This window comes from Cynocephalus volans, chromosome 17, assembly GCF_027409185.1.
Source record: "Cynocephalus volans isolate mCynVol1 chromosome 17, mCynVol1.pri, whole genome shotgun sequence".
Lineage (NCBI taxonomy): Eukaryota > Metazoa > Chordata > Mammalia > Dermoptera > Cynocephalidae > Cynocephalus > Cynocephalus volans.
Window position 1 is genome coordinate 25,430,926 of NC_084476.1, and position 24,314 is coordinate 25,455,239.

Here is a 24,314-nt window from a genome sequence, read left to right on the forward strand (position 1 = left end):
AGACATGGACAAGTGTAACTGGAAGTAGGATAGGAAAGGGACAGGTGCTGTCCAGCTGTAGATAACATAACAGCACAGCTAAGGCAGGTGGAAGGGGAGGGCAGAGACTGGAGGAGCAGTATTGCAGCAATGCTGCAATGTAGCCCCAGGGTCCTGTGCTGAGCCGCTGGCCAGGGAAGCAGCTCTTCGTCCCCAGATGGAGCTCTTGACCCAAGCCTGGGCAAAGGGCTCACACATTTAAGTCCTCTGGGTGAGCTGGGGCTCCTCATCTACCAGCTTGGATTTGAGTTGCTCCTTGCAGGCCAGGATGTCTCCAGGCCATTTGGTGACTGCTGCTCACATACCCAAATTTCCTGTGCAGTCTGTCGAATGAGTATGAAATCATGGCTGACCAGCATCATCCCACCCTTAAACTCATTGATGGCATCTGCCAGCACATCGATGGTTCCAATATCCAGGCGATTGGTGGGCTCGTCCAGGAAGAGCATGTCGGGATCTGCGAGGCCAGCTGGGGAGGACGTACTCAGTACTTCTGCCCTTCGCAGATTCCAGATGGGGCTCTCCTGTTATTTCCCAGGGAAACCACATCACTCAATGATCTTCCTTGTTTCTTCCTTCTCCTTGATCTCTGGGTAGCACTCCGTCATGTCCCCCAAAGGCTAGAGATCTAAGTCCAGCTGCTCTTGTAAATGCTGATGGTAACTCCCTATCTTGACATGAGAGGGTTCTCAGATCATCCCTTCTGCGGGTAGTAGCTCTCCAGTTAACAGCTTTGGAAGAGTTGACTTCCCTACTCTACTGGGCCCTACCAGAGCCACTCGTGTGTCGAGGGCAATACCAAATTCTAGATAATTGTAGATGCAAGGCTCCTCTTTTGTATACTTGAAGCTCACATTCTGCCTCATAATGACGGGTGGAGGGATCTTGCCACACGGTAGGAAATAAAATGACTGTCTTCTCACTCATGACCCTCTCCATCAGTGCCGATGCCATCATTTTCTGTAGCATCTTCTCTTTGCTCTGGACATGCCGGGCCAACTTGGCACTGCCATGACCATGACCAGCAATGTAGTTCTTCATGTGCACAATCTGTTCTTGCTCTCAGTGAAACCTCTTTATCCGGTTCTTCTCCAGCTCCAGCCAGGTCTTTCCGTACTGATCGGAAAGACCTGTATAATACCTCAGTTTCTCTTTGTGCATGTGAATGATGTCGATACAGACAGGAAGATGAGGACCAGGATGTGTTAAAGTTTTTAGTTGTTCTTCCAGCCACACACAAGCATCTAGGTCCAGGTGGTTGGTGGGCTTGTCCAGGAGCAACACGATGGGCTGAATGAAGAAGGCTCTGGCAAGGGCAAGCCCCATCCTCCAGCCCTTGCTGAAGTCTGTTAGATTCTTGCTCATAGCAGGTGTGAAACCTGGTCCGTGCAAGATCCGTGAGGCCCTCGTCTCCGCCTTGTCGGCATCCAGCTCCTCCAGGAGCTCCTAGAGCCCCACGAGCTCCTCACACCCCACGTCCTTGTGAACCAGCCTCTCAGCCCCCCTCTCCAGCATGGCCTGCTCTGTGTCGACTCCCATCACACACTGCAAGGGTGTCTTGTCACTAGGGGGCATTTCGTGAGTCAGATGGTAGATGTCGATGTGCTTGGGGCTGGGTTCTTCACGTTTCCTGATAGCAGAGAGCAGCTTTCCAATTCCATTTAAGCCAGTGAGGCCATAACAACAGCCTGAGCTGAATTCCAGTCTGGTGTCACTGAACAGCTCTTGACCATGAGAGGTGAGTGACAGGTGGATAATGCGGATGTCAGTGCCATTGGGGTGAGAGGCTGGGATGTCACTGAGAGCTTGAGTAGCAGCTCTCTTCATCTCAAAGTCCTCCTCCTCTTTTCTTCTCTGTCACCTGTGGTTCTGTGACAGCATCTCTGTTTTCTTCATGTCCCTTTCTGGGTCGTTGTCGAGCTTTGGCAGCTTCCTTCTTTTCAGCTGACTTCTTGGCCAGGTCAGAGGGCATGGTAATGAACCACACGCTGTTTTTTTTTTCAGTGAGCTGGGCTTCAGTTTTGTTGTATTTTTAAACTGTGCAAGCAATTAATAGATATATTCTTGTAAAAATTATGCTTTAGCATAATTCTCCTTTGACCACATTCCCATCCACCCCAGCTTCACCTCCAGAATTAATGCCTCCAATCAGTTTGGTATATATTTCTCTAGACTTTTCTTATGCCATAGCAGTTCTCAAACTTTACTGTGTTTGAGAATCACCTGGTGTTACGGGCTGAATTAGGCCTTACCAAAATTTATGTGTTGTTGCCCTGACCCCTAGTGCCTCAGAATGTGACTGTATTTGGAAATAGGGCCTTTAAAGAGGTGATTAAATTGAGGCCATTAGGGTGAGCCCTGTGTTGTTTTTATAAGAAAAAGAAATTTGGACACACAGAGACACAAGAGATGCTCACACACACAGAACAGACCACGTGAGGACACAGTGAGAAGGCAGCCGTCTGAGAGCCAGGGAGGGAAGCCCTAGAAGGAACCAAACCTGCTGGCACCTTGATCTTGGACTTCTAGTCTCCAGAACTGTGAGAAAATAAAGTTCTGTTGTTTAAGCCACCCAGAGTTGGTATTTTGTGATGGCAGCCTTAGCAAACTAATACACTAGTAATGACGTTTTGAAAACGTGATTCTGCAGCCCTACCCTAGAAATTCTATTCAATAGTTTAGGGGTGGGAGGTGAGAATATCTATTCCTAACCAAGTCCTAGATGGGACTTCATATTTCAGGGATGCAATATCTCCTTTTACTTCTCTGAAAATACCCTTTCTCCCTGCATAATTTCTGATTCCTCTGATTTGCTTTTTCCTTTTTTTTTTTTTTGACAGGGTTCAAATCCCACCGTGGCATTTGAGAAAACAGCACGAGCAGGAAGGTCTCTTATCTTCTGCCAGCATTCTCCCCTGAAGTGGGCCATAAAAGAATTCTCTGACCTTCCTCTAAAGTAGCTCATAATTAAAAAAAAAAAAAAAAGTAGCTCATAAGACCCTCATTCCAGGGTCCTCTCTATACCCAAAGGAAAGGAATGTCACATAGAACATAGAAAAGAATCTGAACAAAAAGGCCTTGCTGTTACCCCCAGGTTATTAGCAGGAAATCATGCCCTTTTGTCTTCCGATCATACTTTTATATGACTGTCTATAAAAATATAGTTTTCTGTTTCTTTGGGTCTTCATTTCTGACAACTCCAGTGTCACTTAAAACTTACGTTAAGTAAATCTCTATGCTTTTCTCCTGTTAATCTGTCTTTTGTTATATGGTTCTCAGCCATAAATCTTGTGATGGGTGAGGAAAAGATGTTACTTTTCCTATCACTCACCAACAGTTTGGTTTGTTTTTCATGTTAAATGCTTTTGCAAAATGTCTGGAGATCCTTGGCTGTCTGCTCATATTTAAGATATAACAAAAAACTCTTCTTATGAAGACAGGGCTTGTTGATAACCTCCAGGGAAGGGTGATCTGGCTGGGCCATTTCCTTAGTGAGCCCCTAGTGTTAGTATCCCTGTATCTTTGGGTATTTTCTCTTAGGTTTTGGGTCTTTTCAAGTCTCAGATTCACAGCTGCTCACAAGTCACATGGTCTAGCACAGAGTCAAAGGGTCAGGAAATATTCTCCACCACACTGAGAGGGCACTGCAAAATTATATAACAGTGTGGATGCATAACCCTGTTTCTGGAGAGAGAGAGAACAGTTGGAATAATAATTCAGTCTACCAGGACATTCTTCCCCTTAACAAGATGATCTCTTTAACGTATGCTTTTCCTTCTCTGTCATCTCCCGTGTTGGTATTTCAGATTTTTGTTCCATATTGCTATTCTTTTTAATTAAAAAAATTTTACGCACTGAGACAAGGACCTATACAGGGCATTGCATGTATCTGAGCTCTTCTGTGGATGCTGTGATGCTATGATCGGAATCCCTGTCAGAAATGAAGGACTTCCCATGGTGGGGAGTGTTGCCAACAGATAGTCTGCCCTCAGATGCCATCAGGGATTGCCTTGACTGAAGATAGCTCTCTTGACAAGGTCATGCCCTCTTCCCAGGTGGTTCATATCGAATGACTGGTCAACAGGGGGATATAAAGGTCTGTTAACTTTGCTCCATCTTGGTATAGTTCTGAAGGGATAGTCCAACTTTTGGAACTTCTCAGAGAGTGATCTAAGTCTTCTCTTGATATTGTTTCACTGCTCAACTTCTCCCTCTGCCTGATCTTGCTCTTTTACCATCCCTTCTGTTCCCTAGGTGTCTATCCGAGGAGTACTTCCTAATTAACTCTTTGCATACTAATCTCCAACTCAGAGATGGCTGCCAGGGAATCCAATTCTTTTTTTTTTTTTTATTGAATCAAAATTGATTATACATATTTTTGGGGTTCAACATTGAGATATGTTGATCAAATCAGTATTACTAGCATATATAGTTACAAATTGTAATTATTCTTTATGCCCCTTGTGCAATCCCTCCCCTTCCCCCAGGGAACCTGATTCTGAGAGTTGGTGCAGAGTGGTTTAAAAAAACCAAAATCCAAAAACAACTCACTCCCCCCTCCAAACCTAAAACAAAAAACCAACCCCGAACCACCAGAAAAAAAAATCCCAAAACAAAACAGATGCTAGGATAGGATTTGGGAGTTAAATCACTCACTGGCTGGAAAGAGGACTCCATTACCGATGGTCAGTGGAGCACAGACAGCTCCTGGCAAAAATGAGCAATATAATTGTTAAAACATCCAAGTTGGGTAATTGGGATGGTAGGTCAGCAAAGGGAATTCATTAGCTGGTGCAATGTATTTGAGCAAGTGAGAAATAGCAACTTAGAAAGAGTAGTAAGAAATTACAAGCTAAATGTGAAAGCTGGAGGGCTTCCTTGGTATCATGTAAAGAGGCTCTTATCTCTTATACCTGGAAGGCAGAGAAAGCAAAGGATCAGGGTCAAGAATTAAATTGTAAGAGTAGCTGAGCTCTAAGACCTGTTCCCAGGCAGGTCTGCAATGCCAAGGTTGGGAAAGAATGGAACTCTGACACCTGGGATGGGGACAGTGATATTGATGCCTCCTGAAAATCTTCAACCCCCAGATTTCCCTGAGCCCTTTGAGCTTGTGGAAGTGGCCCATCCTATTTGACAAGGGCTAACATTCCCTCCTGGCTTGAAGATGATGCAAAGGTCTCTCTTCCTCAAGGCATGTTGGGCCCCCATCAGGATCTGCGTCCATCTCTCTGTCCACAAAGACAATAACTAGAGTTAAGTTACAATATTACCCAGCTGGTGATGTGCCAGGCCTGAAAGGCAGGGAAGGGCCATGACCTCAAAGAAACTGCAGAATCTAGTCAACATGTTCCATCAGAAGCTGGGAGAAAACATGGGGTTGGATTCTAACGGTGCCTTTACAAAAGGGGGCTTGTGGAATTTAAGGTTGAAGAGAGAGCTTATCAATTTAAGAGCACTCTCTCAGGAATAGGATAAATAGTATAGGATAAATAATATAAAAACATTTTACATATAAATACTCATTGTCTTTGCACATAACATGACTTTTTCTTAGTTGAAGAAATATAGACCTACTTAGTGAGCCCCTAGTGTTAGTATCTTTGTTTTCAATTGTTGCATGGTATTCCATCATGAGCATTTGTCCTAATTTCGATATTGCTTTGTGTGTCTCTGAGTGCACACAGTTTTCTTTCTTGAGTAATTTCATTTTGCCCAATAGAAGTTTTACCTCTTGTTCCATCTTCCCATGTTGTTCAAATGCAGTTTGGATGACATTTACTGTTCTTTATCAGCTTTGTCCTTTCTGTTTAGAATCACCACATATCTGTTTACTTTAGTGGAATGAAAAGAAAGTGTTAATTCTCAGTGATGTTGCTTTTACTAAAGACAGTCCTGAATGTACAATAGCTTTAATAAGCCTTATTTACTCCAAACATGCAGATTCTTTCTATAAGACTTTTGTGTTGGTTTGAAAACTGCTGGGGGTCTTTTAGTATTGTGCTTTGTGGTTTTATGATATAGAGCATACACACACAGAAGTAAGAACTGATTCTATTAAATGGGTCTGTTTACCTGTCCCCCTCCCCCACTTTGTAAAATGTAATGTTGAGTATATAGACAAGTGCAGCTGACCTCATCTAAATATATTTCCAAAGCAGTCCATGAGGGGAGTCTTTATTGAAAACTTTTTGAAGAGCAAAAATGGAAAGAGAAGTATATATAATCTATTAGTCAACTTAAACAGAATTATATACAATGAACCATAAATCATATCCAGTCAAATTCTGACATTAATTTACAACTAGTGTGTAACTATGAGTGTTTCCCTTATTCTATCAGATCTAGATTTCTCTTCTCATGTAATTTAGATTCTGTTGATCTTCTTCCAAATAGGAGTCATGATGAAACCTATGTGACTAGAATACTGTGAAAGAATACTGATCAAAGAAGTCTTTCCAGAAGCTTCTGGAAAAATAATGAAGGGAATGTTGAGAACAAGAGAATGCAAACTAAAAGAGGATTAGAAATCTACGTAAATTCTTGGTGAAGTAAGAAGTGAATGAATATATGAGCGTAGAAATGCAGAAGATGCTTCATCTTGGGACATCAACTGTGTTCAGTCAGGGAGAATTCTTTTAAACATTACCTGTTCTATGGTTGTTAGCCAGTGCTTGGTTGGATATCTTTTTGTCTGGCTTCACAGCATTACAGTCATCCCTCAGTATCTAAGGGGAATTGGTTGCAGGACTCCTGTGGATACCAAAACCCATCTGTGCATGCTCAAGTCCCTTATATAAAATGGCATAGTATTTGCATATATCCTACACACATCCTCCCATGTACTTTAAGTCATCTCTAGATGGTTTTTTTTCTTTCTTTCTTCCCCCTTTTTTTTTTTTTTTGGTGACTGGCCGGAATAGGGATTGACCCCTGAATCTTGGTGTTATCAGCACCAGGCTTTAACCAAGTGAGCTAACCGGCCAGCCCTAGATTACTTATAATGCCCAATATAATGTAAATGCTATGTAAATAGTTGTACTGTATTATCTTTTAATCTGTATTATTTTTTATTGTTTTTTAAAAAATATTTTTGATGTGCAGTGTGTTGAATCTGTTGGTTGTACTTCTTTTTATGATCCCCAAATATTGTAAATTCTCAGAGATCAGAAGCTTCTGGAAAGAGGTATGACCATTTAAGCAAAGAAGATTAATTTCCAACTTCAATGGCATTGATGGAACAAAAGCACCAGTTATTGCATAGAAAACTGAAGAGCACTGGTGGCCAGAGGTCACCAAATGGTAGCAGGTGGCCAAGAAGAACTTTGATGACATGAGCTGTCTTATGAGGAAACTAACAGAACTGGACATTGACTCAGAGAAACACGCCATATTATTATTACCTAAGTTCTTGATATTACTTCTAGCTGGTGTGCTCTGGAATCAATAAGAGTCCATTTCCCTCCTCTTCCCCCTCTCTCTTTCTTTCAAAATGCGTATACGTACTTTGCATTTTCTCTTTTCACACACCTCGATGCCATTTCCTCCCACCTGAATATGATCATTTTAATGCCCTGTTATTAATTGAAAATAACATATGTATCTTGATGAAGTAAATGGGTTTGCCCCAAACGACAAATTCCTCGATAGTTTAAAAGGATAAATTCACTTGTGTCTTGTAATTTGCTTTTCTCCAGCCTAGTTTATTTTAGATCTTGGGCTCATGCTAATTCTTATAGCCACACTAGGGGGCACTGTTGAGTTATAAACACCCTCAGCAGTGTTTGTTTTATATTAATGCTGAACTTGCAACTCTTCGTTTATGTCAGAATTTCACCTTCTGTGCTAGCAGTAGGATATGAAAAAGACGTGTGGATTTGCTTCCAGTGCAGAAAAAATGATGACTTAAAACAGTGCTTGTTGAAGGTTGAGGAAAGAAAAATGCATATTTGTGAAGGAGTACTGCTCTTTTTTGGGGGGCTTTTTGAGTTATAAATTCACATTAGTAATACGGCCAATATACAAACCACAGTTGTAGCAACCAAGGAAAGAAACAGGATATGACCCCTTTTGTAAGATGCTCATAATATTCCCAAGGATGCAGGGGAAAACTTCATTCGTCTGTAGTTTATTTAAAATGTTCTTTTATGGAATGGATTTAACTGTCGTTAAAAAGTTACAGGAACAGCAGCCTAATAGCTAGAAATTATCTGTTTCTTCACAAAACAAGTTCACCCCAAATTAGCCACGTGACCTGCCCCAGCAGTGCCCAGCCCTCTGACCCCAGTGTTGCTAGAACAGCATCTCTTTGGGACTGAGAAAGAATTCATGTTCTAAGTCTTTCCTGCTATTTCTCTCAAGTTTGATGCCTGCTGTGATGGAGAGTCCTTTTTCCTTTTAAACCAGATACTGAAAAGTAAACCTAAACCCCTAAATCCATCCAGCAGAGAATTCAGTGTGCTAATTTGGGATACAATAAGCCACAAATATTTGACCACATTGTGATATATATCACTGCAAAATTAAAAAAAAATTGATTAGGATGATTTGAGTTTTTTTATTGGTGAAGCTAATGTTGCATTTAAGTTATTTTCATTATCAAAACTGAACCTCAAAAGATTCTTACATTTGTTTGATCTTTTAATAGACTCAGATCTAAGTGTTTTTTCTATCTACACTTAATACAAGTATATCATTTTACAAATATTTTGAGAATATGCCCTCATTAACTTTAATCAGGAAGTATTGAAAACAAATACTTTTTAATGTAATTGCTGTGTACAAGTAGTTATTTTTTACTCTCATTGAACTGATGTCCACTCTCTACTGAGACACCAGATATACTGGGGTTTGCATCCCAGCCCAGCAGGTTGCTAGTCCTAGGGCTTTCTTGGGAAAGTACTTGATTCCCTGAGTCTCAGATTGATGAAGATAGTAATATCTTCATCACAGAGGCTTTGTAAGGATTAAATGATGCACTAATGTAAAGTGGACAAGTTGGCAAAGTATTCAGTGGGATCTAGTGTGCTCCCTCGTATATCCACTTAAGACCAGCAATGATGTAACAGACAGAAACAGTAGAGCCCAACTGCTGCACTGTTGCGTGTTTCCACATCACCCTGGAAAAGTATCAGAAAGGCAAAGAAAATACTAAAAACGGGGACGCACATCTCTTGCAATATGGTGTCAAAAGAAAAGCGTATCTACCATCCAAAACCTAGAATAAATTTGAGCTATTTATAATGTATGCTACACTCCAGAGTATTTTAGTCAAAGTTTTGTGAATGATTTGGATCAAAGAAATGAATCAAATAATCAATAGAAGTGCAGCCTATATTTCTTTAGTGTTTCATATTCATGTTTAGAATATAGTGCTTTAAAAAATTTATATGAAGTACAGCCATTTTGGAAGGTAGTATGGAGTTTCCTCAAAAAACTAGAAATGGAATTACCATATGATCTAGCAATCCCACTACTGGGTATATGTCCAAAGGAAATGAAATCAGTATGTCAAAGAGATATCTGAACTTCCGTGTTCATTGCAATATTATTCACAATAACAAGAGACAGAAACAACTGAAGTGCCCATCAATGAATGATGGATGAGTGGTATACACACACAATGAAATACTATTCAGCCTTTAAAAAAGTAGAAACTCCTGTCATTTTCAACAACACGCACGAACCTAGAGAACATTACGCTAAGTGAAATAAGCCAGGCACAGAGAGACAAATACCATATGATCTCACTCATGTGGAATCTAAAAAAAGTCAAACTCATGGAAGTAATTACCAGAGGCTGGGGGTGGGGAGAGGTAGATGGGGAAAGGGGAGACATTGGCCAAAGGCTACAAAGTTTCAGCTAGATAGGAATGAGTTATGGAGATATATTGCAGAGCATGGTGACTATAGTTAAGAATAATGTATTGTATATTCCAAAATAGCTGAAAGTGACAACTTTAAATGTTCATACCACAAAGAAAAATATTTTAGGTAATGGATATTTTAAATAGCCTGATTTGATCATTCCACAATGTATACATATAAGAAAACATCACATTGTATCCCATAAATATACACACTTAGAAAAATAGAAAAAGTTTTAAATTTTTATTTTTACTCTCATGAAGGGAAAGTTAAAAAAAAAAAGGAAATTGTAATAAAAATAGGTTTTCTTAACTTAAAACATTTTATATGAAAAACAAATTTTGAAAAGGTAGTTGGGCTCAAAGTTCAAGAGGTACAAATGAATATAAATGGACATAAAGGAAGAAGTTTCCCTCTCTTCCTCACAATCCACTAGAAATTGCCCTGCCAGGAGGCAGTTTCTGGTACGTTCTTTGGTATCTTTCTATTGAGAGTGGAGAGATATATAGACAGAACAATAGATGTGAATAGGAATGTAGATATAATCTTTTCATACGTGTGGGATATATCTTTAGGATAAATGACTAGAAGGAATTGCCAATCAAAGTCTTTGTTAATGGCTATAAAGCTAAATATCCTTCTGTAGAGGATCGATCTGTCCTTTCTCTCTAAAGATCCTCGTGTGCTCGCTCTCATCAACAGACACGTAAACACACAGTCTTATCTCCAAAGCCTGTATTCTTCAGCATCATTTATGTTTTGATCATTCATGATCTGATAGGTAAAAATATTTCAGTGAAGTTTCAATGAGCACTTCTATTATGAGAGACAGTAGTCACCTTTTAAGAGTCATTTTCATTTTTTTCTGTGAACTGTCTTTTCATATCCTTTACCTGTTTTTAGCTGGACTCAGTCTTTTCCTTACTGATATTTAAATATATTAGGAAAATAAGACCTTTGTAATCTCAGTTGTGAATTTTTTCCAATCTTCTATTTACCTTTTGGCTTTTTAAAATGTGAGTTTTAATATGCAGGCATTTAAAAGTTTTTTGTAACCAAATCACTCTAAGATTCTAAAAACATAGTTTGCCACATACTGATTTCCTATGCGTATTTTGATGTATTTAGTGTTTAGAACGTTATGTTTTAAGAGAATTTTTTCCCCTGTCTTCTGGAATTATTACCTTTTACTCTAAAAAAAATATCATTAAAGTATTTCTAAAAGTGTTGGGGAGAGAAGTATGGATTATAAAAATGGAGTGAATTAAAGAACACACAATATCTAAGACTAGAGGAAGGCATCATAGCTCATTTGATACCCTTAGAGGCCTTGCTGGATGAATAGAGAGGAATGATTTTAATAAGCACGTTAATTATATGCCTATAAATGGATGCTTCTATAGGAGCTGAAACCAGTCCTTCTCTTAATTGGTTCTATTAAGACAACTTTGGTTTAGTGGGGGCCTCTGCGAGGTGCTCTGGCACTGGCCTTGGGAATGCCCATTTGCGTGGCCAATCACTTTTTAGCATTCCTGGACACACCTGTTATATATGATAGGTGTATTTTGCCCTGCTCAACAGCACAAAATTACACTATTAGTCTAAGGTTAGAGAAATGTTTTATTAATGACTCATTTACGTTGTTGATATACATATGTGTGTACTTACATATAAATACACATACATGTCTATATCCATATATGTTTATATCTATCCGTCCATTTTTTTCCTCTAAAGGACAATGCTGAACATCAGCAATTTCCAGAATCTTTCTTAAAAATCTGTAAAGTGCAACACCGTGAGGGTTCTCTACATTAATTGCAGAGCTTCAAACCATCATGTATTATATTTGTAAATATTTAAAGAGGGGAGAGATTTTGTTTATGAAAACTTATTGTAGAAATGTGCTTGAAAGCATTTACATAGTTGTAAAAAGAGTTTCTCGGTGACTAAAAATGATTAAAGGAAGGTGAAAGGCTGGTTCTCTTTACTGGTTTCTTAGCCCCTCTCAAAAGTCTCTGGCTTGTATTACTAAATGGCTACCTACAGCTTTATTCAACAGTTGTAACTTAACACTGTCAGGGCTGGTTTCTTCCAGTGAAGGCTGCTGGACTGCTCTTTTTCCTATATAGAGTCTAATTTTTTCATGTTAAGCAGACAAAGATTCCCTTTGAAACATGTAGTCTGAGCTCCAAACACTGGACCCATTGTCTCTGAAACAATACGTGCCACATTCAGTCTTTAGAAACAGTGACCGATTTGCTTGTATTCAAGAACCACGGAAGTTTTGCCCATCTAGAAAAGCGAAACACACCCAAGTTTTCAATAATGCTAATCCTGCATGTATGAGTATGGCTTAACACGATGTGTATGGTATTTTTCCCTGACTGGTATATGCCGCTCATGGATCAGCTTTGGGCTACTCCCAATAAATTATTTATTATTTTAGTTTTGGTGGCTGGCTGGTACGGGGATCCCAACCCTTGACCTTGGTGTTATCAGCACCACTCTGTACTGAGTGAGCTAACTGGCCAGCCTATTTATTGTTTATACTAATAAAACCCAATGACTTCAAATGAAAGTAGAAAGGATTCCTGTGCATGTTTAGTTTTGCATATGAGTATATGGAATCAGATTGTATCTGTCATTCTGGATGTAATGTGGCATTCAGAATTAGGGATTGTCTTTTATTAGTTTCTCCAGAAGCAGAAACTGAATCGAGGATTTATGTGCAAATGATATTAGAGAATTGCTACCAGGAGAAACAGGTAAGGGAGTAAGGGAGAGGATCAGTGAAAGGAATCCAAGCAAGAGTATAGTTTCAGGCAAAGTTGTAGCCCTAGGTCTATCATACAGAGGGAAATGGAGATTAAATTATAGCTCAGAATATGTCTCCCCTTGAGGCAAAGGAGCTGAGCTTCCATAAGTCAGTCCTTGGCTAAGAGCCCCACAGGGGTCTCAGACTCTCAGATGCTTCTAACTCACTGCACAGGTGGGCAAAGTGGCATCTGTGGCTGAGTGCAGTCTTCTGAAGATAGTCACAGGTATGAGCCCATGGGAGCAAAAGCACAGAAAATCTTGGGGTAGGGTGGGTACAAAGAAATGGCTGAAGGGCTTCGAGGGGATCTGGGTCTAGTACCAATAGTTGTTTGCTATAGGGATTATTGATTAATTCTGATTAAATGCTTCTCAATAATTAAAAAAATTCGTCTAGTGATTTTTGATACATTTTCCTTCGAAAAGAATTGTTAATAGGTAAATGATTCTCAACAGATAACCACTTAGTCAAGGGCTACACTATAGGAAATGTTACTCCTTACTATTTCTCAAATATACCAGATACACCTTTGTCTCAGAGACTTCATATCTGTTTCTTCTTCCGAGGTCTCACCCCACAGATTAATTTTTGGTAAAAATCAGGAAAAACGTAACTTTGTGATTGAGGGATTTGATTGTTTCGCCTTGATTCAGTCTTGCTGTCATGGACAAGATGTTGTTTACCTCCTAATGTGATGCAGTATGAAGCACACAACATCCTCATGAAGTGTTTTTGCCCAGAACTATTTGAACAGAATCTGATTAAACCTTTCCCTAATTTCCAGTTTCCAATATAAATGTTATTGTTTTATTTGGTTATGTTCCAAAGGAACATTGGGTTTACCCTTATCTTTGTCATTTGTTTTTCTCATTACTTTTCTTGCATCTCAGCCCTTCTCCTGGAATCATCTGAAGTATATCCTTTAGCACGGGGCTGACCGGTATGGTAGCCACGAGTCATGGGGATATTGAGCACTTGAAATATTACTAGTCCCAATTGAGATCTGCTGTAAATGTAAAGTACATTCTGGGTTTCAAAGACTTACTACAAAAAATTCTAAATATCTCATTAATGATTTTTTTTTTTTTCTTAACCCTTGGCTTGGTGTTGTCAGCACCACGGTCACCCAGTGAGCCAACCGGCCATCCCTATACGGGATCCCAACCCGTGGCCTTGGCGTTATCAGCACCACACTCTCCCAAGTGAGCCATGGGACCAGCCCTCATTAATGATTTTTATGTTGATTACATATTGAAATGATAATATTTTGGATATTGCAGGTGAAATAGATTATTACTGAAGTTAATTTTACCTGTTTTTTTCTTTTAAAAATGTGGCTATACTAGAACATTTCAACTTACATTTTACTCGTATTATATTTCTATTGAAAAACTCTGTTTTAGAATTTTCTTTAATGATGGTCTAATTGTGGTAAATTCTTAAATTTTGCTTTGTCTGAAAATGCCCTTATTTTGCTCTTGCTCTTGAAATCTTTTTTCACTGGGCATACTGTGCTATGTTGAGTTATTTTCTCTCATCATATTGATGGTATTATTTTGCTGTTTCTGGCTTCCATTTTTGCTGTTAAGATGTCAGTTAGCATTGTCACTCCCTTGGCACTAATTTGTCTTTCCACTCTGGCTCCAATTTGAAAAAACTTCTCCTGGTCTTTAACATGCTGCTATTTCATTATGATGAATCTAGGTATGGGTTTATTATGATGCGTCTTGCCTGGGATTCACTGGACCTGTGCATTAGTTTCTTCTATCAGTTCTGAGAAATTACTAGTCATTATCTATTCAGATGTTACCTCTTCCCCATTCTATCTCTCCCTTCCTTTTGCAACTCCAATTCCACATGTGTTCGACTTCTAGTTTATCTTCCATGTCTTAACCTCCTTTTCCTTTTTCCATACTTTTGTCTCTTTAAGCAGCACATTGAGTTAATTCTTCATAGCTATCTAATATTCTGCTAATGCCTTCCTCTGTGTCTAATCTTCTGGCTCAACTACTTCATGAAATTTATTCCATTTCAATGATTTTATTTATTTATTTTTTGCTACTAGGAGCCCAATTCAGCTCTGTCTGAAATATGCTTATTTTGATAGTTTCTTGCTCTTTGATCAAATTTTAAACACTTTATTCCTTTGAATATTTTAAATCAACATACTTTTTCATATTCTATGTCTAATAATCCTAATATCTGAACTTTTTTGCAGGTCTGGTTTTGTTGTCTATTATTATTACAGGCTTTCTCTTATGGCAACTTCTTTCCTTACATATTTTGTAATTTTTTGACTGTAAGCTGCTCATGGTTTTTGGAACTTTTTTTAGTAAGAATTCTTTGAGGCCTGTGTTGAAGGTTGGTTCATTCAAAAAGAGTTTACATTTACTTCCTCCAGGAGCCTAGGGGCACTGAAAACCCAGTGGTACAACTTTAAATTCTCAGCTTCAGGTTGGATCATCCAGTTAGTAAAAATTTGAGACTCCTGTGGGGGTCAGCTTGTGAAATGAATTTGTATACCTTCTACTCATCTCCAAGGTTTCAAACAGGCAGTTTTCTTTGCCATCTTCTTGGTGTGTGAGGTGAGTTTGGTTCTGCTCATCTTACACTGATGTATGTGGAGCCCTTTGGGAACCTGTTTGTAATTCAGGCAGTCTTCCATGAGATTACCCATCTTAGGTGACTTTATCTTCTGCTCTCTGCAACCTCTGAGCCTGTAAGAACAGAAGCCTCAGCTCTTCTGGATTCAGAAATTGCCTCAAAACAAAGCCAGATTTACTTTTCCACCTAACCCTTTACATTTTTTGGTTTTCTTTAGTTTTTGTTTTCTGAGGATTGCCTATTTTCCTATCAGTTTGTTGAGCATTTAAAAATAAGTTAAAGAATATATTTTATCCAGCATTTTTAGTTAGTTTCATTAGGAGGGTTAATCATGTTTTTTAGCCCATCAAAATACCATACATGGCAGTCTTATGTTTGCTTTGAATGAACTTTAAAATTATATTTGCAACAGGTTTTGTGGTTATTTTCCATATTATTTGTTTAGACGTACACCAGAGCTTTCATATTTTGAATGCTCTTTCAACTACTGTAGCTGTAGAACATAGTTTAGGGCATTTCCATCAAGGGTACATTTGTGGCATTCTTGCTGTATCTTTGCATAAGAAGTTCTTTCTGTTGCTTTTGTTTGTGAAAGAAAAGTTGAATAAGTTTGGAATTTTGGTTTACTATGTTTTTTCTCTTAAACTCTTGCAGACACACCTCCATTTTCTTGTGGAATTTACACATGTGATGCAGACTCAGGCAAGCATGACTTTTTTCTTTTCCAGATAAACTTTTCTTCTTCCATCTTACCGTATTTTTCTTTATCCACATGATTAAAGTGGATAAGTCCTTAAAGTGGATTTAGTCTGTCATTTTGTGTCTAGGAATGGTATCTATTTTAATAATTTTTCCTGGAACATGGTAAACTCTGTTTTATAGACTCAGAACTCCTATATTTTATTGTAGAAAAATGTTCTTTCTTTCTTTCTTGGTTTTTTGTTTGTTTTATTTTTGAGTCCTAATATTTCTGAATTCTTTCTTTGAAACACTAATTCCTAGGTTGGATGTTTATTTCCTATTCTTAAAACATATTTTTTTGGTCATAACTTTAATTTTTGTTTTCATTTTCTGTCTGTGCTGTGATAGCTTTGAAAGAAGGTTTGTTTTCAGTGTCATTGTTCCAGTTTTGTTCAATGTCACTTCTGTTCCTTACCTCCTTCAATGGAAATTTTTTTTCTTTAAAGAACTGATATTTTTCTTTTAATATTACATAAACTTCTCATACTGTTTTTACGATTTAAAAAAGAACTATGTATACCACCATGTAAGGTGCTCTTCAAAGGTAAAAGAGTAAGCAGTGCCTGACCTAGTTTTCAGAAGTTTTACATTTTTTTAAAAAAATTTTATTTTGTCAATATACAATGTGGTTGATTATTGTGGCCCATGACCAAAACCTCCCTCCCTCCTCCCTCTCCCCCCTCTCACCCAACAATGTCCTTTCTGTTTGCTTGTCGTATCAACTTCAAGGAATTGTAATTGTTGTCTTCTCCCCCCCCCGTTTCTTTTTTTTGTGTGTGTGTGTGAATTTATTTATTTATTTTTAGCTCCCACCAATAAGTGAGAACATGTGGTATTTCTCTTTCTGTGCCTGACTTGTTTCACTTAATATAATTCTCTCAAGGTCCATCCATGTCATTGCAAATGGCAGTATTTCATTTATTTTTATAGCTGAGTAGTATTCCATTGTGTACATGTACCACATTTTCTGTATCCACTCATCCGATGATGGACATTTGGGCTGGTTCCAACTCCTGGCTATTGTAAAGAGTGCTGCAATGAACACTGGGGAAAAGGTATACCTTCGACTTGATGATTTCCATTCCTCTGGGTATATTCCCAACAGTGGGATAGCTGGGTCATATGGTAGATCTATCTGCAATTGTTTGAGGAACCTCCATACCATTTTCCATAGAGGCTGCACCATTTTGCAGTCCCACCAACAATGCATGAGAGTTCCTTTTTCTCCGCAACCTCACCAGCATTTATCGTTCAGAGTCTTTTGGATTTTAGCCATCCTAATTGGGGTGAGATGGTATCTCAGTGTAGTTTTGATATGCATTTCCCGGATGCCGAGTGATGGTTGAGCATTTTTTCATAGATCTGTTGGCCATTTGTATATCTTCCTTAGAGAAATGCCTACTTAGCTCTTTTGCCCATTTTTTAATTGGGTTGCTTATTTTTTTCTTGTAAAGTTGTTTGAGTTCCTTGTATGTTTTGCATATTAATCCTTTGTCAGATGTATATTTTGCCAATATTTTCTCCCACTCTGTTGGTTGTCTTTTAACTCTGTTAATTGTTTCTTTTGCTGTTCAGAAGCTCTTTAGTTTGATATAATCCCATTTGTTTATTTTTCCTTTGGTTGCCCGTGCTTTTGGGGTCATATTCATGAAGTCTGTGTCCAGTCCCATTTCCTGAAGTGTTTCTCCTATGTTTTCTTTAAGAAGTTTTATTGTTTCAGGGTGTATGTTTAATTCTTTAATCCATTTGGAGTTGACTTTAGTGTACGGTGAAAGGTATGGGTCTAGTTTCATTCTCCTGCATATTGATATCCAGTTCTCCCAGCACCATTTGCTAAAGAGGCAGTCTCTTCCCCAGTGTATAGGATTGGTGCCTTTGTCCAAGATCAGATGGCTGTAGGTGTGTGGGTTGATTTCTGGATTCTCTACTCTATTCCATTGACCAGTGTGTCTGTTTTTATGCCAGTACCATACTGGTTTGGTTATTATAACTTTGTAGTATAGTTTAAAGTCAGGTAGTGTTATGCCTCCAGCTTTATTGTTTTTCCTCAGCATTGCTTTGGCTATGCGTGGTCTTTTGTTATTCCATATAAATGTCTGGATAGTTCATTCCATTTCTGAGAAAAATGTCATTGGAATTTTGATGGGGATTGCATTGAATTTGTATATCACTTTGGGTAATATGGACATTTTCACTATGTTGATTCTTCCAATCCAAGAGCATGGAACATCTTTCCATCTTCTTGTATCCTCTCTAATTTCTCTCAGCAGTGGTTTGTAGTTCTCATTATTGGTTACTTCAATTCCTAAGTATTGTATTTTTTTGGTGGCTATTGTAAATGGGCAGGATTTCTTGATTTCTCTTTCTGCATGTTCACTATTGGAGAAAAGAAATGCTACTGATTTTTGTGTGTTGATTTTGTATCCTGCTACTGTGCTGAAATCATTTATCAACTCCAAGAGTTTTTTTTGTAGAGGCTTTAGGCTGTTCAATATATAGGATCATGTCATTTGCAAACAGGGACAGTTTGACTTCATCTTTTCTAATCTGGATGCCCCTTATTTCCTTCTCTTCTCTGATTGCTCTGGCTAGTACTTCCAACATTATGTTGAATAGGAGTGGTAAGAGTGGTCATCCTTGTCTAGTTCCTGTTCATTCAGGATGATATTGGCAGTGGGTTTATCATATATGGCTTTAATTATGTTGAGATACTTTCCGTCTATACCTAACTTATAGAGAATCTTTGTCATGAATGAGTGTTGAATTTTATCAAATGCTTTTTCAGCATCTATAGAGATGATCATGTGGTCCTTGTGTTTGATTTTATTAATATGGTGTATTACATTTATTGATTTGCGTATGTTGAACCAACCTTGCATCCCTGAGATGAATCCCGCTTGATCGTGATGAATAATTTTACGTATGTGTTGCTGTATTCTGTTTGCTAGTATTTTAGTGAGGATTTTTGCATCTATTTTCAAGGATATCGGCCTGTAGTTTTCTTTTCTGGTTATATCTTTACCTGGTTTTGGTATGAGGATGATGTTTGCTTCATAGAATGAGTTTGGGAGATTTGCGTCTGTTTCAATCTTTTGGAATAGTTTGTAAAGAATTGGTGTCAATTCCTCTTTGAATGTCTGGTAAAATTCTGCTGTGAATCCATCTGGTCCTGGGCTTTTCTTTGTTGGGAGCTTTCTGATAACAGCTTCAATCTCCTTTATTGTTATTGGTCTGTTCAGATTTTCTACATCTTCATGGCTCAGTTTTGGGAGCTTGTGTGTGTCCAGAAATTTATCCATTTCCTCCAGATTTTCAGATTTGTTGGCATATAGTTGTTTATAGTAGTCTCGAATGATTCCTCGTATTTCAGATGAATCAGTTGTAATATCGCCTTTTTCATTTCTAATTTTTGTTATTTGAATCTTCTCTCTTCCTTTTGTTGTTAGCCATGCTAATGGTTTGTCAATTTTATTTATCTTTTCAAAAAACCAACTTTTTGATTCATTGATCTTTTGTATTGTTTTTTGCGTTTCAATTTCATTCAGTTCTGCTCTGATCTTAATGATTTCTTTCCATCTGCTAACTTTAGGTTTGGATTGTTCTTGTTTTTCTAGTTCTTTAAGGTGAAGTGTTAGGTTGTTCACTTGCCATCTTTTTATTCTTCTGAGGTGAGCATTTAATGCAATAAATTTCCCCCTTAATGCTGCTTTTGCAGTATCCCACAGCTTTTGGTATGATGTATCATTATTTTCATTAGTTTCAAGAAATTTTTTGATTTCCTGCTTGGTTTCTTCTTGGACCCATATATCATTAAGTAGAACGCTATTTAATTTCCATGTGTTTGTATAGTTTTCAGAGTTTCATTTATTACTTATTTCGAATTTTAATCTATTGTGATCAGAAAAAAATACATGAGATAATTCCAATTATTTTGAATTTGTTGAGACTTGCTTTGTGACCTAACATGTGGTCTATCCTGTAGAATGATCCATGTGCTGGTGAGAAGAATGAATGCTCTGAGATTGTTGGATGGTTAATGTACATATCAGAACAATCCTTGGCTCAGTAGAGATACCAAGAAGATCCTTCTATTATTTGTATAGTTTCCAGAATTTCATTTGTTTTTGATTTCTAATTTTAATCCATTGTGGTCTGAGAAAATATATGGGATAATTCCAACTTTTTTGAATTTGTTGAGACTTGATTTGTGACCTAATATGTGTCTATCCTGGAGAATGATCCATGTGCTAATGAGAAGAATGAATATTCTGAGGTTGTTGGATGGAATGTTTTGTAGATATCTGCCAAGTCCAATTGGTCTAGAGTATTGTTTAGATCTTGTTTTTCTCTGCTGATTCTTTGCCTAGATGATCTGTCCAGTATTGACAGTGGGGTGTTCAGGTCCCCTGCTATTATGGTATTAGTGTCTATTTCTTTCTTTAGGTCTAACAGAGTTTGTTTTATAAATCTGGCTGCTCCAACATTGGGTGCATATATATTTATGATTGTTATGTCTTCTTGATGGATCAATCCTTTTATCATTACGTAGTGTCCCTTATTGTCTCTTTTTATGGTTTTTAGTTTAAAGTCTATTTTATCAGATATAAGAATAGCTACCCCAGCTTGTTTTCCTTTTCTGTTTGCATGGTAAATCTTTTTCAATCCTTTCACTCTTAGTCTATGTGAGTCTTTATGGGTAAGGTGGTCTCTTGAAGGCAGCATATAGTTGGGTCCTCCTTTTTAATCCAGTCAGCAAGTCTGTGTCTTTTGATTGGGGGAATTTAAGGCTTTTACGTTGAGTTGTTATTGAAAAGTGTTGATTTATTCCTAGCATTTTATTGAGTATTGTTTGGTTGTCTTAGGCATCTTTTGTTCCTTGCTTTCTGATTTACTATTTGTTTTCTGTGTTTGTTGGTTACTTGGGTTGTAGATAGCCTTTTTGTTTGTTTGTTTTCTCTTCATGAATGCCATTTTTATTATACTAGTGGGTATTGATTTTTCTTGGGTTTTTATGGCAGTGGTAGTTATTTTTCAGGCATCAAACACAGTACTCCCTTGAGAATTTCTTGTAAGGGTGGTCGGGTTGTAGTGAACTCCTGCAGTTTTTGTTTGTCTGAGAAATATACTATTTGCCCTTCATTTTGGAAGGATAGCCTTGCAGTGTAGAGTATTCTTGGCTGGCAATCTCTGTCCTTTAGTATTTTGAATATATCATCCCATTCCTTTCTGGCTTTTAGGGTTTGTGATGAAAAGTCTGATGTTAGCCTGATTGGGGCTCCCTTATAGGTGATTTGATGCTTCTCTCTTGCAGCTTTTAAGATTCTCTCTTTGTCTCTGAGTTTTGCCAATTCGACTATAACATGTCTTGGAGAAGACCTTTTTGGGTTGAACATGTTTGGAGATCATTGAGCTTCCTGGATCTGAAGATCTGTGATTTTTCCTATACCTGAGAAGTTTTCTGCCACTATTTTGTTGAATATGTTTTCAATGCAATCTCCTTTCTCCTCCCCTCTGGGATACCCATGACTCGGATATTTGAGTGCTTAAGGTTGTCTGATATCTCTCTCAGATTTTCCTCAATGCCTTTGATTCTTTTTTCTTTTTTTTTGTCTGCTTGTGTTATTTCAAACAGTCCATCTTCAAGTTCAGAGGTTCTCTCTTCAACTTCGACAAGCCTGCTGGTTAAACTCTCCATTGTGTTTTTTGTTTTGCTGAATAACTTCTTCAGTTCGGCAAGTTCTGCTACATTTTTTTCCAGGGCGTTGATTTCCTTGTACGTTTCTTCTTTCAGGTCCTGTATACTTTTTCTCATTTCATCATGATGTCTAGCTGAGTTTTCTTGTATCTCATTCAGTTTCCTTAGAATTATCACTCGAAATTCGTTGTCAGTCATTTCAAGGGCTTCTTGTTCTATAGCTTCTGGAGCTTGAGATTTATTATCTTTTGGTGGTATACTTTCTTGATTTTTCGTATTTCTGGTATCTTTTCTTTGATGTTTATTCATTGTGGCAGGGGTTTTCACAGTCCACAGGTTTGACACTATTGACTGACTAAGATGTTGCTGTGGTTGCCAATTTGGTATGGTTACCTCAGTGACTGCTCAGTTGGCCACTAGTGCCTTGCGTGTGTGGTTGCCACAGGTCTTGGGCCTCTCCGGGGAGCCACCTCTGTGGTCAGCTTGGACTCGGCTGGGCTGCTGGATCCCAGGGTGGTACTGCAGGGTGTGTGGTCTCTGCTGAGCTTCCACCTCCCGTGCTGGACTTTTCCCTGCTCCATGTGCCCTAGGCCGGGCTGCTGGATCACGCAGTTGTGGCCCCACAGGGTGTGTCATTTCTGCGGAGCTTCCACCTCCCCTGCCAGACGTCTCCCCACTCTGTGCACACTGGGCTGGGCTGGGAATGGAGCCGGGTGGCAGCGGTGAAGCCTATCAGCCGGATCGTGTGACAGCGACCCTCCAGGGCATGTGGTCTCCATGGAGCTTCTGCCTCCCCTGCTGGACGTCTCCCCGTTCTGTATGCACTTGATGTTTTGTTTTTATAGTTTAAATCGTTGATTTGTGGGAGAGAGTGACGCTAGGGACCGTCTATTCTGCCATCTTGACCAGAAGTCCCTGGGATTCTTCACTCAGATTTAGTTTTGGAGGCTAAAGTACAAAGTCCGGGGAACACATCTGGTGAGAGCCTCTCTGGGGTCAGTGCCGGGGCTCTCTTCTGCACTCCTCCTCCGGCCTGTGGTGAGCAGGTTGACAGCGGCCTAGCACCCCGTTGCTGGCCGATGGTTGGAGGCCGTGGTGGCTGCGCGTTGAGTAGCTTCCCACGGTTTCACCCGAGCTTTCTTCGCAGTTGCGGGACTGGCGCTTTGTCCAAGTATGTCATTTTAAAGTGTCAGAAGTCTCCGGTGTGATGCGGCAAAAAAGCCCATCTGAGACGTGTCTCTTCCAGCAGCCAATCCTTCAATGGAGATTTTAATTTTGTTGTAATATATTGGATTCTCCTGTACTTTTTTCTTATTTCAGCTAGTTTCTTCTGCATATCTTTCTTCATTTTATCATATTCCTCATTAAAGTTTACTGTTTCTGTTTTACAAAGGTCATACCTTTTTATATTTTTGGGAACATTAGGCAACTAGTTGCCAGAATTTTCTTCTAGTTCTTCTAGAAATTATTTTATTATTTTTCAGTATCTGCTTTTCTTCTGAGCTTTCATGTGTTATGGTTGGCTCCCTTCTTTGTTGCAGTATTTTAAAATTTATTATATATTTGACTTATTCATTGCTCAATTAATTTTGAATATTTAGATCTATCCAGGCATGGCATGGTCTACAAATCAGGGTAGAACTTTCACACACACACCACACACATGCATACACACATATATATGATATTTAAAGAATTCAGATTCTTTTAGCACAGGTATTTTTGAAATGTGATCTACAGATTCCTAGATTTCTGAAAAGGTCCTTTTGAGCAACCTCAGGGGTTGAGAATAAGCACAAGCCCATCCACCTGAGTTCTCTCACCCCTGAAATCAGAGGTGCTCCACTCTCACCTATTTTATGCATCAAGCTTCTGCATTAGGATTTATTTGAAGGAAGGAGCTAGCTGTTTTAAGGCATTTCTGAAAACAATTCTTCTGATGTAAGAGTAACATTTTAGATTAAGTTAGTCACTTTTGGAAACATCACTGTTTCAGGATATTAGAGTACCAAAAAGTATGAAATTGAAGGAAATAGGTCCCAAGAGAAAACAATGAATTAACAGCCTAAAAGGACTTAAAGGAGGGGCAAATGACCTAACAAGAGGAAATGGATATAAATTACTTTAACAAAAATTAGTTATCATGAAGAAGTGCTTAACTAAAATGAAATATGCCCCACATCTGAACTCTGAGACAATGAGTAGTTTAGCTCGGGGCTGATAAAGTTTCAGCTCCTTTGGTTTCTACTCACTCCTTTGTGACAGTGTTTACAATACGACTGCTCCTCTACCGAATGTACAAGGATGTTGATAATTCTGCTAAGGAAACACAGGGCACTGATTGGCTGGGAAGAAGGCAGATGACTCGAGAATGTCCACAGTGGGGACATTATGGACATCAGTGGGATTGAAGCCTCAAGGTGGGAGACTAAACTTAAGGAACATCGAGTTCCATTAAGAAAGTAGGTTTTCATATCAGTGTGCTTATGTGATGGGGACTGAGTGGATTAAAAATACAAGACTAAAGTTTGAGAAAGGGATTGGAATGAACAT

General features: G+C 38.6%; 1 pseudogene; it reads right to left on the bottom strand.

Annotated features, from left to right (window-relative positions):
• Positions 1–237: 237 nt before the first annotated feature.
• On the bottom strand, positions 238–2,011 carry LOC134366225 (ATP-binding cassette sub-family F member 2-like; annotated as a pseudogene).
• Between the last annotated feature and the right edge of the window lie 22,303 nt (positions 2,012–24,314).